The sequence below is a fragment of the Mauremys reevesii genome, linkage group 6 (genome assembly GCF_016161935.1).
Source record: "Mauremys reevesii isolate NIE-2019 linkage group 6, ASM1616193v1, whole genome shotgun sequence".
Lineage (NCBI taxonomy): Eukaryota > Metazoa > Chordata > Testudines > Geoemydidae > Mauremys > Mauremys reevesii.
This window is the reverse complement of record NC_052628.1, coordinates 66,831,337-66,848,153: the sequence shown is the minus strand read 5'-3', so window position 1 is coordinate 66,848,153 and position 16,817 is coordinate 66,831,337.

Sequence of the window (16,817 nt, the reverse complement as noted above, 5' to 3'; positions counted from 1 at the left end):
AATCCTGTTTCTAACAGTGGACAACACCAGGTGCTTCAGAGGGAGATGTACAAACCCAACAGTAGGCAAAAGTGGTATAATCTCCTCCCCCCCCCATTAGCTTTCATCCTGGTCTCTAATAGATAGAGGTTGACTTAAACCCTGAAGTATGAGGTTTAATATCCCTGTCAAAATGTATTAGCATCAGCTATAATAAATCTGAATGGTGTTGCTATCCTTATAAATGTTAAACCCTTTTTTTGAATATTGATAAGTTCTTGGCCTCAACAACTTCCTGTGTTACTGTGTTCCACAGCTTAATCACATGTTGTATGAATAAGTATTGCCTTTTATGGGTTTTGAATTTCCCAACTTTTAATTTAAGTGGAGGTCCCTTGTTCTTGTGTTATGAGACAGGGAGAACAGACGATCCTGATCTAGTTTCTAGTCTAGACCATTCATCATAGTATACACTTTTACTATGTCCCCTCTCCTTTCTAAGGTGAACTATCCCAATCTTTTCAATCTTTCTCTTACATGTGAATTTTTCCATGTCCTAGATCATTCTCATTGCCCTTGTCTGAACCCCTTTTAGTTCTGAAATATCCTTTTTGAGATGGGGTGCCCAGTACTGCACACAATATTCCAGAAGTGGCTGCCCCACTGATTCTTATAAAGACATTACAACATTCTCTGAATTATTCATCATCCCATTCATTATGGATCTCAACGCATATTTGCTTTTTTGACCACAACTATACATTGGGAAGAGCTCTTCATTGCGCTGTCTATAGGTCCCTTTTCAGAGGTGATACAGTTAATTAAGAACCCTGTAAGGTACCGGTATATGAATAATTTAAATGTTTCTCTCTAATGTATATTACTTTGCATTGATTGATATTGAATTTCATTGCACGTTCACTTACCTTGTTTAGGTTTCTTTGAGTTTCTCACAGTCCTCTCTGTTCCTGAATAACCTAAATAACTTTGTGTTATAAGAGCAAATTAGCAGTGGAATTGTACATGGAGAAATACTGTTAAATGTGTCAGTGTTTGAGGTCAAGAGCTTACCTGCTGTCGGTGCACTATGATTCTCCTTTCAGATTTTTCCTCAGCTACTTCATAGTTCAAGCCTGCAACTGGTGCACTATATTTTCAGCCTGTTGACTCAGGTTTAAGATTCCTCCCCCCCGCCCCGTTTTATCACTCTTCCACCTTTTCTCTCAATGCAGACAATGCAGTGGACTTGTGCACTGGTTGCACTGACTAGGTCACTAGTTGAGCTTGCAAAGAAAAGAATTGTGAAAAACGGTCTTTTTCTCCTGCAGATTTGGAACCACTAATTTGCTCTTTCATTTGTAATATCTTTGGGGCAGGGACTTTGTTGTCTTATCAATAAAGCATGCTGGCTAGAATAAGTGCCTGAAGTTTGGCAACTAAATCTACTGTTAGTAATGCTAATAAATGTGGCCAGATTTTGAGAGCGTATGAGCAACACTCAGATCACATTTATTTTGATGGAGGACAATGGCTTTCAGTGCCAAACTTCAGGAACCCACGTTTGAATACTTTGGCCCTGGCAGACTTGTATTTATTAATATAAATAACAACATACTGAGTAACACTGTATAGCTTATTGAAAAGAATTACAGTAGAAAATCAATGTGGGAATTACTCGGTGCACAAATCTCCCTATTAACATATATCTCCTGCTGCTCTCAAGTAACTAGAAAATTGAAGTTGGTGCATATGAACAGCATGTTAGTCACTGGCTTGGAATGTCTGCAATTCTGCTTAAGATTGAATTCCTGATGTTCAGCTGCTCTGTAGGGGAACCAGCTGAAGTTGCCCCAGCTTTTGATAACTAGAATGTGTCTAATTTTAAGTTGAGAGAGAGAGAGAGAGACACACACACACACTTTTAAGTTGGGAGAGAGAGAGTGAGTGTATATATATATATATATATATAGGAGTGCTGGTTTATGCAAGAGCAATACTTTTGTCCATGGTATGGTTCTTTATTACATACATATAATTTCTGTCTGGAAAATGTTGCTCTAGCGCCCATCTACATTAACATAAGTACAGCAGAAGTGCCATTTTTCATAACACCAGTTTACACATACACAGCTTCCCGCAGCTCCCATTGGCCAGAAACAGTGAACCGTGGCCACTGGGAGCTGCGGGGGGCCATGCCTATGGACAGTCAATGTAAACAAAATGTCTTGCGGCCTGCCAGCGGATTACCCTGGTGGGCCACGTGCCGAAGGTTGCTGACCCCTGTTGCAGGCCCAGCTATGTCTTGCTCTGCTACTGGTTTGCTTTCGCAGTCTTGATCTGCTCAACTGATGGTACAGTATCTGATGAACATTACTAGTTGATTTTAGCAAATCTTATAAGTAGTGTCTGACTATAGACCCTCTAAGAATGAAATAATCCTTCTGCCTGTAGAGTGGGTAATGCAGAACGGGAGAAAGAATACAGGTTTCCCAACTCCATTCTGTCAATGTGCCTTGCACTGTTATAGAGACTTCTAGAGATGACAATATTTCACATCTCCTGCTTATTCAGTTGATTGGGCTCTCTGCTACAATTGCCAGTTAAGGATGCCAATTGTTGTAATGGCTTTTCAAAATGGATACTGGTCCATTAAAAACTGATTAATCAAAGTCCAAACTCATTTTACATACCAAGAGATGGCAACTACTTTCTATCCCTACCAGTTACGAATGGTATTTATTCTGTATTTGGTCCATCATAGGGTTACCATATTTCAGGTTCCCAGAAAGAGGACACTGCCGGAGGAGACAGGGAACCTGGGGAGAGATGGAGAGGGGGGTACAGTTGGGATGTGGGAGGGGTTACCTGCAGTGGGGGTACTCACTGAGGTGAGGGGCAGTGTCGCTCCCTGTCACAGTAGCAGGATAGCTGGCACAAGCCCAGGACATGGCTACAGACATCAGTCAGCACCTCCCTGCGGGACCCCGACCCCAAGGCTGAGAACCCAGGGCCTGGGTGGGTGGGGGTCTAGCAGCTGTGGCTTGCAGGGGAATGGACCAATCAACTGCAGATGCAGGGGAGGGACCAATCAGGAAGTGGACCAATCAGGGGAGGGCTCTTTCTGAGCTGCAGCTTGTCCGCTCTGCAAAAACCTAGGACATTTCCTGTTATTTTTAAAATCACCTCCAGACAGATCCTCAAAAAAGAGGCTTTCTCTGGTAAAACCCGGTGTGATAACTCCAATCTGGCTCCTGTGCACATTTGGAGTTTGGCTATCAGTCCTAACTTGATTCCTACTGAGTTCTTTTTTCTTCACTTGAACTAGGAATTTCTCTCCCTCCTCCCCCCTTGTGGTGGTTGGCAGGATTAAAGGGAGGCGGTCAACAGTTCTTCACTTTTCTTCAGGGAGAGGTTCTGTTCTCTTAGTCCCCTGGAAAGGCTGGAAGCTGACACTAATGTTCTTCCCCTTTCAAATGAAAGCCAGAAGAGTGGGGAACAGAGCCTGGGGGTTCTTCCCTCTGGCCCACAGAGGGAAGGGGTTTAGCAGTTTTCTTCTTGCTTATGTAATCAGGAAAGGGCATCTGGATGCTCAGATAGTGCTGAATCTTGGAGACAACTGACATATGTTCAGTAATGATTGCTCTCTTAGCTGTCTTTGGACAAAAAGTAGACCCTACTCAACTTGAAGAGCATTTTATGCACTCATCAGCATTCAATCTGTTGGTTTAGTACAGCTTTGAAAGATTGTTCTATTTTCCTATGTATTCACTGTACTATCAGAATTTTACTTCTTGTAAAGTGTGTTTGGGCTATTGTAATTATGTAAGCAGAGGCTGGATGAGCTCTCCCCTGACATCTAGTGGTGAGCTGTGGAAAAAGACTTCAGAAGCTGATCTCGTTTGCATGGACACACCCACCCTGCCTAGGTGCTCAGCATGATGGGACTGCTTGCCCAAATGATCACTTGCGGGTGGTGTTGGATCCCCAGTCTCCTTGTTATTGGGGCAGAGTAATAAAGGGTTGCTATCCTTGTTGTGTGAACTGAGGGCAGCAGAACTGTACCTAGCATACCCCAATGGAGGGACTCACCCTCAACTGACCAGCACTCACTAGTCAGGGGACATGGGTTGCAAAGTCCAAGGAGTTGACAGAGGGTAGGGATAGGTATTTGGGGTGTGTGTGTGGGTCATGTTTAAGAGTCCTAGACACCCTTTGACTCTTCCTTTCTCCATGGTATAATAAAAGCTAATTTAGACTCAACTGACAGTCTTGTTACAAAGCTACAAATCTGAAATCACTGATACCTAGGTCAAAGTATTAGACCTACTTTGGGATAGTGTCTCTATTGCAAGAGACTGCCTGGTGTGCACTAGCAGTGAGGCTCCTGCACTAACACCTGAAATCACTGAGAGCTGTGTTAAGTGTGTGTGTGGGGGTGAAGATATCTTGGTGAGTGGGCAGCTGGCGGAGAGGTGTGGCAAGCGGTTAGCAGGGCAGCTGGCAGAGAGGACCACAGCAGAGCCCCTCAGAGGCGTGGCAATCAGCCATTGGGGTGATGAGCGAGTGCCAGAGCAGTGCTGGAGCAGTGCAGCATGTAAGGTGCCTCCTTACCCCTCCCGCCAGCCCCACCTTCCATCCAGGGTGGGAGGTGAACTTTGCGGATGAATCTCTGAACTCTGGGGCTGCACTGGCCAAGGGCAGTAACTGTGAGTGGGGTACAGATCAGGGACGGGCACATTAAAGGGACTTTTGGGTTGCTGGACTGCCCAACTTACTTGTGGGGTGGGTCTTTTGCTCATGGTTTGTGTTTATGAGCTCTAGCTGTGGTGTTTTCCCAAATTAATGCTGAGTTAATTCCCTCCTTTTGTTAAAAGTTTTTGCTACACTCAGACTCTGCTTGTGAGAGGGGAAGTATTGCATCTTAGGGGCACCCAGGAGGTGGTGTGTAATTGTCCCAGGTCGCTGGGTGGGGGCTCGAGCCGGCTTTGTGTTCTATTGTTGAGAAGGAACCCCTAGATACTGAACCCGGCCCTTGTTGCTGCTGGCTCCACCTGGCAGAAGGGTTACAATTATGAAAGCTACTGCATTATATCTAAATAATATATTGTAATTTGATTTATCTATGGGTGGTGAGGGCAAGGGAGGGGCCATATGGCATTAGTTAACTGTTTAAAAAATAACTAGTGATGGGCAGACATTTAAAGCTTGTACTTGGAGAGGAGCTCAGTAATGTCTGTCTCCTAAATTGGCAAAATTGGGCTGGAAGTCTTGCAGCTTTCCTTTTCCATGGTGTTTTGGCATTTCCAATTCAAGTCCCAGTAGGGGAGACCAGGCATTGTTAAGGCAGGTGAAGATGGAGAAATAAGGAAAAAGTTAACGTTATTTGAAGTTCAGTAAAGTTTGACTTGTGTCTATTTTTGTCTTATTGCAACTGTTTTTCCTCACCCACCTCCCCTCCATGATCTTTTTTGATCATTGATCTTTTGGGTGTTTAGATGCCACGGATCATTGTACAATACTGCTCTAAAGCAGGGTATACTGCACCATATGTAAGACCCCCCCCCTTGAGGTTTTTGAAACAATAAAGGTGAATGATTCAGATAAGTAAATATCCATCATGGGATCTTGCAAGAGCCAAAATCATGATATGAAGCTGTGGTAAAATGCAATATTGAATTATTTTAGAGTAAGTCTGCTCATTAAGCAACACCATTATATTGCCACTGGAAAATGTCTTGGCCTGTCTTAGTCTAAGAGATAATCAGAGTTTCTCTTTCACTCTATGATTGCACATCCAGCTTAATTAAGAAATTATAGATGAGAAGTTTCTTCCAGCCTGCAATAAGAAAAATGTCTGTATTAATCTACGTTTGTCCCATTCACAGAGAGCAGTTATGAATTATGAATGATAATTATACACTACTGAATTCATCTTTGTATTCCAATATAAATATGCACACTTTTCTTGATCCATATATATATATATATATATATATATACATACACACACATACATGCAAACTACAAATCTTCCCCCAAGAAAAGGGGATGGAAAGGAGGGAAGTTCACATGTACTGGAAAAATGACTGGATTCTGTTGATACCAATATAGCAGGTAACTATGAAACAGTGAGTGTTTCAATTAGTCCTAATCATCCAGGGTATCAAATCCATGGCAGATCACTAGGAACATGCATACTAGGACCCTGATTCTTCACTGGGACCCACTATCACAGATCCTTGCACAATCCCACTGACTTCCACAGGACTCTAAGTGGACACAAAAGTCTGCACTAGCAGGACCAGAGCCTCCTTACATGAATTTTCAAAACAGTTTCCAAACACAGACATCACTATTTTACTATGCCTGTAAGGCATTCACAATCAGGATCTGCCACTTCACTAATACTTCCCAGCAAAGGGAAAGTCTATGATATGTTAAGATTCAAATTCATCATTTGAATGTATGAGGCAGACAGAGACTTTCAAACTGGTGCTAATTTAGTAGTAGGTAGACAGTCTAACAATGTTTAAAACAATTATAAACTAGACTATATCTTGCAATAACTTTGAAAGTCTGTGCCTTTGGACAGTCACCAGACATAACTGGCATGTCAAGATGCCATTTTCCCCTTACTTAAATTTAACTCAAACTTTAAAATGTGGTTCTACTCTGCGATGGGGTGTACAAACCCCACACAGGGCAAGAGCGGATTAATGAGACCCAGTGGGCTCGATCAGCCCTGCCCCACTACACCTGCAGTAGCTGTCAAGCCTGGAGGGAGGCACTAAAAGGGCTGAACCCAACTCAGTTGGGGAGTGATGGCGAAGGATAGTAGATCTCTTGCTCTCAGTCAGGTAGAGAAGGCTGGCTGGATCCAGGGAGCTGAGTGGGATGGCTGGTACACAGCTCCTTGCTTCCTGAAGGAAGGAAGCTAGGCCAGGCCTTCAGCAGGGAGGAGCACAATGAGGTTGTGATGGAAAGCTGGGGAAGGGGGATGGTCCAGGGTTCTCCAGCTGCATGGCAGACAGTGCTAAGAAGCTCTGCAGTGAGCCCGTGGAAGAGGCCTAGAAAGAGATGCTGATACACTGTGAGCCTGGGAAGAGACTGTGGGAAAGTCCCCAGAGAGGGGAGGTCCCCAGGAAATGGTTCAGGGAACCAGCAAGAGGTCTGCATAGGCAACCCTTGGCTACTTACTGAAGGGCCCCTGGACTGACACCCAGAGGGGAGGGAGGGGCTGGGTTCCCTTACTGGCCCACTGAGGAAGATGGTGCAGAAAGGGGTAAGGACTGGTAAGGCACAGTCAGGCTGAAGCCCCAACGTGAGGTTGGTGGATTACTGTTTGTTGGCTGTCTGGTTTACTCTGGAAGGGGTGGGACTATATGTGATCCAGCCAGAGGACCAAGTCACAAGAAAAGGTGAATCACCAGCAGGCCTAGGGACTGTTTGGTGGAGGTGACTGAGGGGAAAGCCCTGCAACACCCCACCGAGACACCAGTGGCTCTCTGGAGTTACTATGTAATAATGATACTTCTACTCAACAGATCTGCTCTATGTGTGTATTTATAATCCTAACTGCTTACTTGGGGGTGAAAAATCAGTTTTTTACTACTTTTTTCTCCAGTTAGCTCTCGAGCCAACTTATCTTAAAGGAGTAATTCGAACTCTTTTTTCTTGTATGTCAGCCAAATTGGTCACTAATTTTCAATCATTTACACCTCTGCAAGTCCACTGGCAACAGTGGGTTGCACAGATGTCATTAAGGCAGAATTTGGCTTGCAGAACCTTTATTACTGGTGATCATGTGCAAGCAGGAAAGAACTCAGCTTGACTTTCAAATCCCAATTTGAGGTTTTGGGGCTGCCATTTAGAAAAAGAAAATATATACAGTATTGTAATCTGAACTTATTTACATGAAAATAGCTGTGACAGGAAAACAGAGAACCACACAACACTTTGAAGTACTTTTGGTGATATTTTTCTTTGTGGTGGTTGTGACTAGAAGATCCTACTTTACATTGCAACTTTCCCTTAATGGATTGCACTGAGGCGGGGCCTGAGAGCAATACCTCACTATCTTTATGCACTGTGCATGTCAGTTGTACTCCTTTAGTACAACAACATGGGGCATCCAAACATATTATAATACACAGTACTTCCAGTTTCCCACCGCTATGCAATCTGTCATCTTGGCAGCCATGAACCCACGGCCTTCTTTTCCTGTACTCCAGAAGTCTGGCACAAGTGTGACTTGATGTTATGTACAAAAAAGCTATATGACATTGCTATGAGAGTTGAGGGATTCCTTCCAGAAAAGAGTACTTGAAGTGTTATGTAAGCTTGAGATTTTTTTCCAGTGGTATCTATGCCTTATTGAAACTGACATGTCAACTCACAAGTAGGCACTTTGCCACTGCTGTAGATAGGCAGGAATGTAAGTAGCCAAGAGAATAGCTCAACACAGGCATCGAACGTGCTGAGGATCTAACTCCCAGGAAGCACTCTCACAATAGCTGTCCATCTGGAGCTTCCTTGGCATATGGTTATGAGGGATGCAGTATGTCATCATTCCCTGAGCTTGGATTACCTTAAAAAAACAAGCCACCAAAATGTTTCTGAACTAAATGTAAAGTGCGGGATTTTGGGGGTCTGAGGAATCACAATTGGCTCTTCACAGAGGAGCGGAAGTAACAGCGCATAAAATCTCCATGTTGGTGTCCAAGGAAAGGCCCTGATGTGCGGGAGAAATATATATAAAAGGAAATAGTGCATAATGATGGAATTTCAACTGAATAGGAAAGGATGAAGAACCCATTAATTCAAAATTCATTGTCTCCTTTTTATTATTTACCATTTATAGTTGATAGTGCATCAAAGCACTACCAAGTCAAGGACCCATTGTGCTAGGCACTGTACAAATAGATAGTAAATGATAGTCCCTGCCCAAAGAGCTTAACAGTCTAAAAGAACACATGATGCAACAGATGGATGAGACAAACAAGCAGGCCATAGTGGGGGAGATGGGACAATAACAATTGTAGCATAGGCCTAATTCTTAGCCAGCGAGGAGGAGTGATTACAACTTGCCACTTACCTACCCATTAGTAGATGGCAGTTTTCTGTATGGATGAACTGATGAGGTGTTATCTACATTGTTTGCAAAGGTTAAAAACCTGATGAAGATATAGCTGGGTAGAGATCTCTAATTTCAGTGGGTTTTGTTTCTAATAACACTGTGTTTTCCTTAAACATAGTGAATATTACAGACATGTTTGAAATTTCAGACCATTTTAGTTGGATCTATCTCTTTACCAGAAATGCTTTAGGCCACACAGAGCAGTTTCACCAATTAGTAGCACTGTGAAAGGAAACTATAGCACACTTTGCTCAAGTGAGGGGTTGAACCATTCATCTCCCTCCACCTCCCCAAAAAGTTTCATAGGGGCATTAGATGCAGGAATGGTTTTCAAGCGAAACAGTAGGGTCATATTGTAAATGGTGATTTTATTTATTTTTATGTTCATACTTAGACAAAAAGAAAATAAATATTTTCAAAAGAAATTGCCTCAAGATAAAACTTTAAAAAAATCTTTATTTAGGACCATTTAAATAGTTGTGTATACTAAACTTATTTGTTTGTGAGGGGAATGTGAAAGTGAGCATATATGCAGGAAATACAGTTATTATATTGTGGTGTGTTGTTATAACTTGTGTTGTGTTCTCCAGCACTTGTGTTGGAGAATAGCCAAATATTTCCTCTGGCATTCTGGACATTTCCCATAGTCCTTCTAAGTTACTCCTGAATAAATGCTTTTATATTCTTTAGAGGTACCATCTCTCCTTTTTTTTATCATTTGTTGCAGGATGCAAGCCAAGAAACACCCCAGATTGTCAAAACTAAAGCATCTATTAAATATGATGTTTGTTTGAAAGTATAACAGTGTGAAATAGCATAGCCACTTTCAAAGCATTGTTGCTGCTGTAATATTGATTTTTTCAGTAATGACTAGAGTCCCCACTTAGGAATGGGACCGTGTTGTGCCAGATGTTCAACACATTTTTAGAAAGAGTCCCTGGCTCAAAGAATTTACAGTCTAGAGGGCTGATCCTGCAACAGGCTCTGTATCGGTGGACCTCTCCACCCTTGTGGAGCCCTACTGAAGTAACGGACTTCAATGGATCTAACTACATGATTAAATTTAAACATGTACAGCTTTGCAAGAGCATTAGCAGAACAGGGGCCTGAGTGGCATATCGAAGGTAAATGACTAGCAATACAATCAAATATTTATATTAAAAAGTACACTCAAACACATGCCCATTTAAACTTTTCATTATTATGTGTACTGTTCAAAAAAGCAAAATTGAAGTAGTTTAGGCAGAAGAGATCTTCTATTGCTGGAAAAGTAAAGTATCAGGGAATAGCTGTGTTAGTCTGTCTCCACAAAAACAACAAGGAGTTCAGATGCGAAGAAGTGGGTTTTTTTTACCCACGAAAGCTTATGCCCAAATTAATCTGTTAGTCTTTAAGGTGCCACCAGACTCCTTGTTGTTTTTGTGGAAAAGTAAGAACACCTCACTGCTGCTGAGTTTTAAAGTTATATAAGGATGCATAGCTTTTAAAAAACTAAAAATTACAATGAAATAAGATACATGGGTAATTGAGAGTCAAAGTCAACACCCCCAGGTTTCAGCCTTGGTAGCTGTCAATGGGGTCTTTTAACAAGTGTCAGATGCCTTTCCTGGGCAGGGTCTGGAATGCAGCATAAGAGGCTGCCCCTAGGCAAGCCCAAACTAGCACATCAGGGATAATATTTCAACACAGATACAAAACAGTTTCACAATTTGATACAGTCATATCCTAATCCAGTAGTTCTCAACCAGGGACACATGTACCCCTGGGGGTACACAGAGGTCTTCCAGGGGATACATCAACTCATCTAGATATTTGCCTAGTTTTACACCAGGCTATGTTATAAGCACCAGCGAAGTAAGTACATACTAAAATTTCATACAATGACTTGTTTATGCTACTTTATATACTGTACACTGAAATGTAAGTACAATATTTATAGTCCAATCGATTTTATAATTATATGGTAAAAATGATAAAGTAAGCAGTGTTTCAGTAATAGTGTGCTGTGACACTTTTGTGTTTTTATGTCTGATTTTTAGGGCCTTACCAAATTCACGACCATGAAAAATGTGTCACAGACTGTGAAATCTGGTCTCCCCCTGTGAAATCTGGTCTTTTGTGTGCTGTTACCCTACAATATACAGATTTCATGGAGGAGACCAGTGTTTCTCAAATTGGGGGTCCTGACCCAAAAGGGAGTTGCAGGGGGGTCACAAGGTTATTTTAGGGGGGGTCGTGGTAATGCCACCCTTACTTCTGCACTGCCTTCAGAGCTGGGCAGCCGGATAGCAGTGGCTGTTGGCTGGGTACTAAGCTCTGAAGGCAGCACCCCACCAGCAGCAGCACAGAAGGTTGGCAATACCATACCATACCACCCTTACTTTTGCACTGCTGCCTTCAGAGCTGGGTGGCTGGAGAGTGGCGGCTGCTGACTGAGGGCCCAGCTCTGCAGGCAGCAGCAGCGCAGAAGTAAGTGTAGAAATACCATACCAGGCCACCCTTACTTCTGCACTTCTGCTGGCGGCGGCTTTGCCTTCAGAGCTGGGCTCCTGACCAGCAGCCACCACTCTCCAGCTGCCCAGCTCTGAAGGCAGTGCCACTGCCAGCAGCAGTGCAGAAATAAGAGTAGCTGTACTGCAACCCCTCTACAATAACCTTGCGAACCCACCCCCCAATTCCTTTTTGGGAACCCTACAATTACAACACCATGACATTTCAGATTTAGATAGCTGAAATCATGAAATTTACAATGTTTAAACTCCTAGGACCATGAAATTGACTAAAATGGACCTTGAATTTGGTAGGGCACTACTTATTCTGTAAGCAAGTAGTTTTTAAGTGAGGTGAAACTTGAGGTAAGCAAGCCAAATCAGACTCCTGAAAGGGGTACTGTAGTCTGGAAAGGTTGAGAACCCCAGTCCCATTCCATCACACTGGCTTATTTGGAACTCCTGGGTGTTTGATTTCATGAGGCGTGAGCGCAGACAAAGCACATATGGTGCTGGATGTAAATGCAAAAAATGAACCACATCAGTGTTGATGAAACAGAAACAAGAAGAACTGAGTGAGGTGTGCAGTGCAATCTGTAAAAGCCAGACCAGTCCTTTTCCCTGTTATACCCTCATCCTTCACGATGGAAATATAAACTTATTCATGCTACTTTCTAGATTACATAGTGACAAAATCACTGCAAAAGCAAATAGGAACTCATCAGATTGGGCTGAAACATGACCAATTTTTGATTTTTTTTCCTTTTGAGAACACATTAGTATCTGTACGCCTTATGGAAAGATACTGTTATATTATTAAGGGCATGTCTGGGAGTTATAATTTAGAGGAATTTAATGAAAAAGCTGTAATTTGTCCTCTGTCAGAGTGTTATGTTGGAGAAAGTATTATATTTCAAGTTACGGAACCATGTTCAGATCTCAACTACACTGCTGTAAATCTGAAATAATTCCACTGAATTCAGTTGAAATACACTGTTACGAACTTATGTCAATACTGCTAACCTGGACAATAAAAAGATCAACAGTTTTGTTAAAATGAGAGATAGTCAAAGTGTTCTCCGAGCACTGTGGTATGGTATAGTAGAAGGCTGGATTCATTCAACTCAAAGAGCAGATGACTGGCCAGTTACATTTATAAAAGCTTTGGTGACTCATATTAGTCCTTGGCACAACATGATGCATGTATTAGACATGAAGGTCAGATTAACTCCAGTGCTGTGATATTAGCAAAGGGAGAGGAGATTAGGGATGTGGAAGGAGGGTCAGATAAAATGAGAAATTGGCCACATTTTTATCCTACCCTTAAAATGAACAAGGAAAAGAAGCCAACAAATGACAAAGTAACAGTGAGACGGCAGCTGGATTGCTACTTGCTTCTAATTTTGCAGGATCATCTCAGTTTTACTTAGGCACAGTCTTGCGTCAGGTCTTTCAACTGACCTAAAAATTATTTCAGGCCAGGAAAATGTTGGTGTTACATCATGATATGTTGTTGTTTTTTCATGACAACCACACTGTCTTTGTATGGCATTTTTATGCAATGTCACTAAATTATGAGACAGCTTTACAGAAGCAAGCTTGTCCTAAGAAGCAAACTGAAAAAGGTGACAACTCTCTAGGGAGCACTAGAGACTCTCATGTTGCTCAACAAGGTCCACTCTGGGTGTGCAACATATGGGGCTCCAAAGACAGTCAATTCTAAGCATCGGAGATTAAAATGGGGAATCACAGGATATCACTTTGGAAATGCAGTTAATCGTGTAAACTACAGTATATTTATCCATAAAGCTATGAAAACTATTGAGGAATCCCTGCAGTTTCACCCAATTTTTGTTTGTTTGCTTCTGCTCAAAATGTCAAAAGGGCTTGAATATATTTTAAAAATAAACAGTGAAACAGGTCACTTTTAAAAGTAAGACTCTTTTTGTCGAGACCTTAGCAAAATAAAATAAAATGAAAAGTCTGTCTGGCTTCAGATTATTATTCTTTTGTCACTCTTCCATTTGAAGATAACATCATTTTGATAAATTAAGCAGAATTCCAAGCAGTCGGGATGCCAAGGCTTGTTGGCCATAATTTGCAGTTTTACTCAGGCAGTTCTGGTTTCCTAGCAGATTCAAACAGAACATCACAGAATCATAGACATGTAGGGCTGGAAGGGACCTCGAGAGGTCATCTAGCACAGCCCTCTGTGCTGAGGCTGGACCATCCCTGACAGGTGTTTGTCTAATCTGTTCTTAAACCCCCACAATGATGGGGATGCTACAACCTCCCTTGGAAGCCTATACCAGAGCTTAACTATCCTCATAATTATAAAGTTTTTCCTAATGTCTAACCTCAATCTCCCATCTGCGGAGTTCTCTCCGCTTAGGGCCTGGATTTTGTGCTCACTGAAGTCTGTGATAAAGCTCTCATTGACTTCAGTCCTGCAGACTCAAGCACCTATTTTTTCCCCTCAGTTAGGGCCTGATCCTGAGAAGTGCAGAACACCAGCAACTCACATCTTCACTGGAAGTTGTAGGGGGCATAGCACCTAAGGCTTTGCACAGAGGATCTTTTTGGAGAGCAGAATCATCTTTATCTCCCCAGGCTGCAGCGAACCAGCAAAATTACCTCAGAGGAATCCATATAGTTATGTCCCCTCTTCCTGTATCGTCCCAGAGTTGCTGCAGATACAAGAGCTATGGAGCCCCATTCTCCTGTAAGTAAGGGATGCAGAGGTTCCCTACACAACCTGTTGGTGGCTTGCACAGTGGAACGTAGTAGCATTGTTGTTCTTATAGACTTTGCTGGCCCATCTAAGAGGGAGCAGGATATGCCCCATGGGATGTTTTCTAAAGTAAATCTTTCTGCTTGGTAATTTGTATAGATTTTATACACAATATTAAAAGGCAACAAGGTTACACCAGGCCCTTAATTCATTAATGAGGGTTGTACTTTATGTTGCAGCCTTGTTATAAATGCAAATATTTAATTCCACGTCCAGTTTAATTAATACCAACCATGCATGCACACACACAGAAAGTAGGAAGAAAACAGGTTCAATTTGTTGATGCAAATATTCTCTGGACTGATTGTATAACCAAGACATTTATTATGCGTTTGTTGATAATGATATTCACTGATTCATTGCTATGGTCTGAGACATGTCAAACTATTATCAGTAAATGGAGCTGACTGATCACTTACAACATTCTCCTGCAGACTGATCATTTGTGTGCTTAGTTTTGCAGATAACCTAATAAACCAAAATATGGCCTTCATTTGAAAAAAATTACCATAAGCTTATTTCAAATATTGGATTTAAAAGTCAATTATAAGAGTTTAGATCCAAAATATGACCCACTTGGATCTTGATTTTGAATATTTACTTGCATTTTTTTCAAATCAGCCAGCGGGCTGAGAAATAACTAAACACATTGTGATAGCCATTATTTGTGTAGGGCCTTACATGTTTTGCATGGTGCTGCAGTAGTAATTACATTCCACATAAAACCTCAATAGGTGGACTCACCCAGGCTGTATGTCTGTGTGTCTGCATGTGCTTATAAGTCCATAGGTACATTTATGCTGCACACTCCTTTTAGTGGCATGTAAGGAACCTAGCATGGTTATAAATAGCAGCATAGACAGTGAGGTGCTGCTTTGACAACTAAAGACATGCATGAACCCTGTGGATATGTACCTTACATGGCTCTTTATTTGCCCAAACAGTGCCCCTTCCTCCCCGCCACCTCTGTTATTTTTAGCAGTGTAGTGTCCCACTGCTTCCCTTCTGCCAGAGCCTCTCCCGTCAGTGGGGAAAGGCTCTGGAAGCATTTTATTGCCAAGTCTTTCCCTGCTGCCTCCTCTGCTGCCAGAGCCTTTCATGACATGAGTAGCTACATGCCGCAGAGTGGATACAGCCTGCTTTTCATTGAAGCACGTACCTACACATACCCTATGTGCCGTCACAAGAGGTGTGCAGTATAGACTTAGCATAAGCATATATGCACGGGATATTTGTGTGATAACATTAATAAATACATTTATGTTCACAGCACACACACAGAGAAGTTAGATACAAACACAAAATGTTCTTGGTGGAAGGCTGCAGTGTAACACTACTTTATTTTTTAGAATTCAGAATGATAAAACACACAAGAAACGCAAAACAGAGAAACACAAAGCAGGCTGCTTCCTAAAACAGAGAGAAAGACAACTCACTCCATCTTGCTCTAGGCTGGCTTTCTGCAGACTGCTGCTAGACCCAGATTGAGAGCTTTCCTACAGAGCCCTCTAGCCTGCAAGCAGGACCAGGAAAACCCCTGGGATTTTAAAGCGACAGCCTACAATTCCAATAGTTTTCAGTACACCACAACTATATGGTCCTTCTATTGTTCTTGCAACTTGGACGGTGTCACCTGCCCATTGCCCACTAATTTATCACCCCTTGAATTTATTCTAACATTCCAAACCTTCAAGCCACTTCAAACAGCCAGTGTTTAAAAATAAAATAAAATACACATGCCAAATGTTTCCACCATCCATTTCCAAATGTGGGAGTTTCTCCCCATAATTTAGATTCAATCCAGCACTTGCTTCCAGCCTTGGAAGGGCCTGAGAAAACAGACTTTAAAACTAAATCTTTATGTCTTGAAAAGCTAATTTAGGTCACATAGACGTTTTTATGGTCTCATGGTATTTAAGGCACATGATATGAAGAGAGGGGAAAAAAGCATAGTCTCAATAAAATGTTTAAAAGCTCTAAACATTAATAAAATAGCTTTTATATAACATTTGAGACATATTCATCATGACATAGTGTATAGGAATTAGTTATATCCTCCTAAATAGTTTTTAGCCTTCTAGCAGTGCTCACTGTTCTATGTTTTAGAAGCCACCAGAAACCAGTGAGTGCAGCAGTATGGTAGTAGTATAGATATATATGCAGCTTTGCATGTTTGTGTATATTTAGTAAACATGGTCATTTGAGACCCAGTTCCTGTGGTTGCTTTATTTGTTTTGTTGTGTAAAGATCAATAGACACAATTATTATAAAGGTTGTATAAGTATTTAATTGTGATGTCCTGCACCTCTCTCGTGGCTTTTACACTTGTGAGTAAATGAGTAATCCAAAATGCATCCCAAGAAAACCTTCATACCATATGACATCCTCATGTATTTCAGATCTATCTGATGAGAGGGGGAAT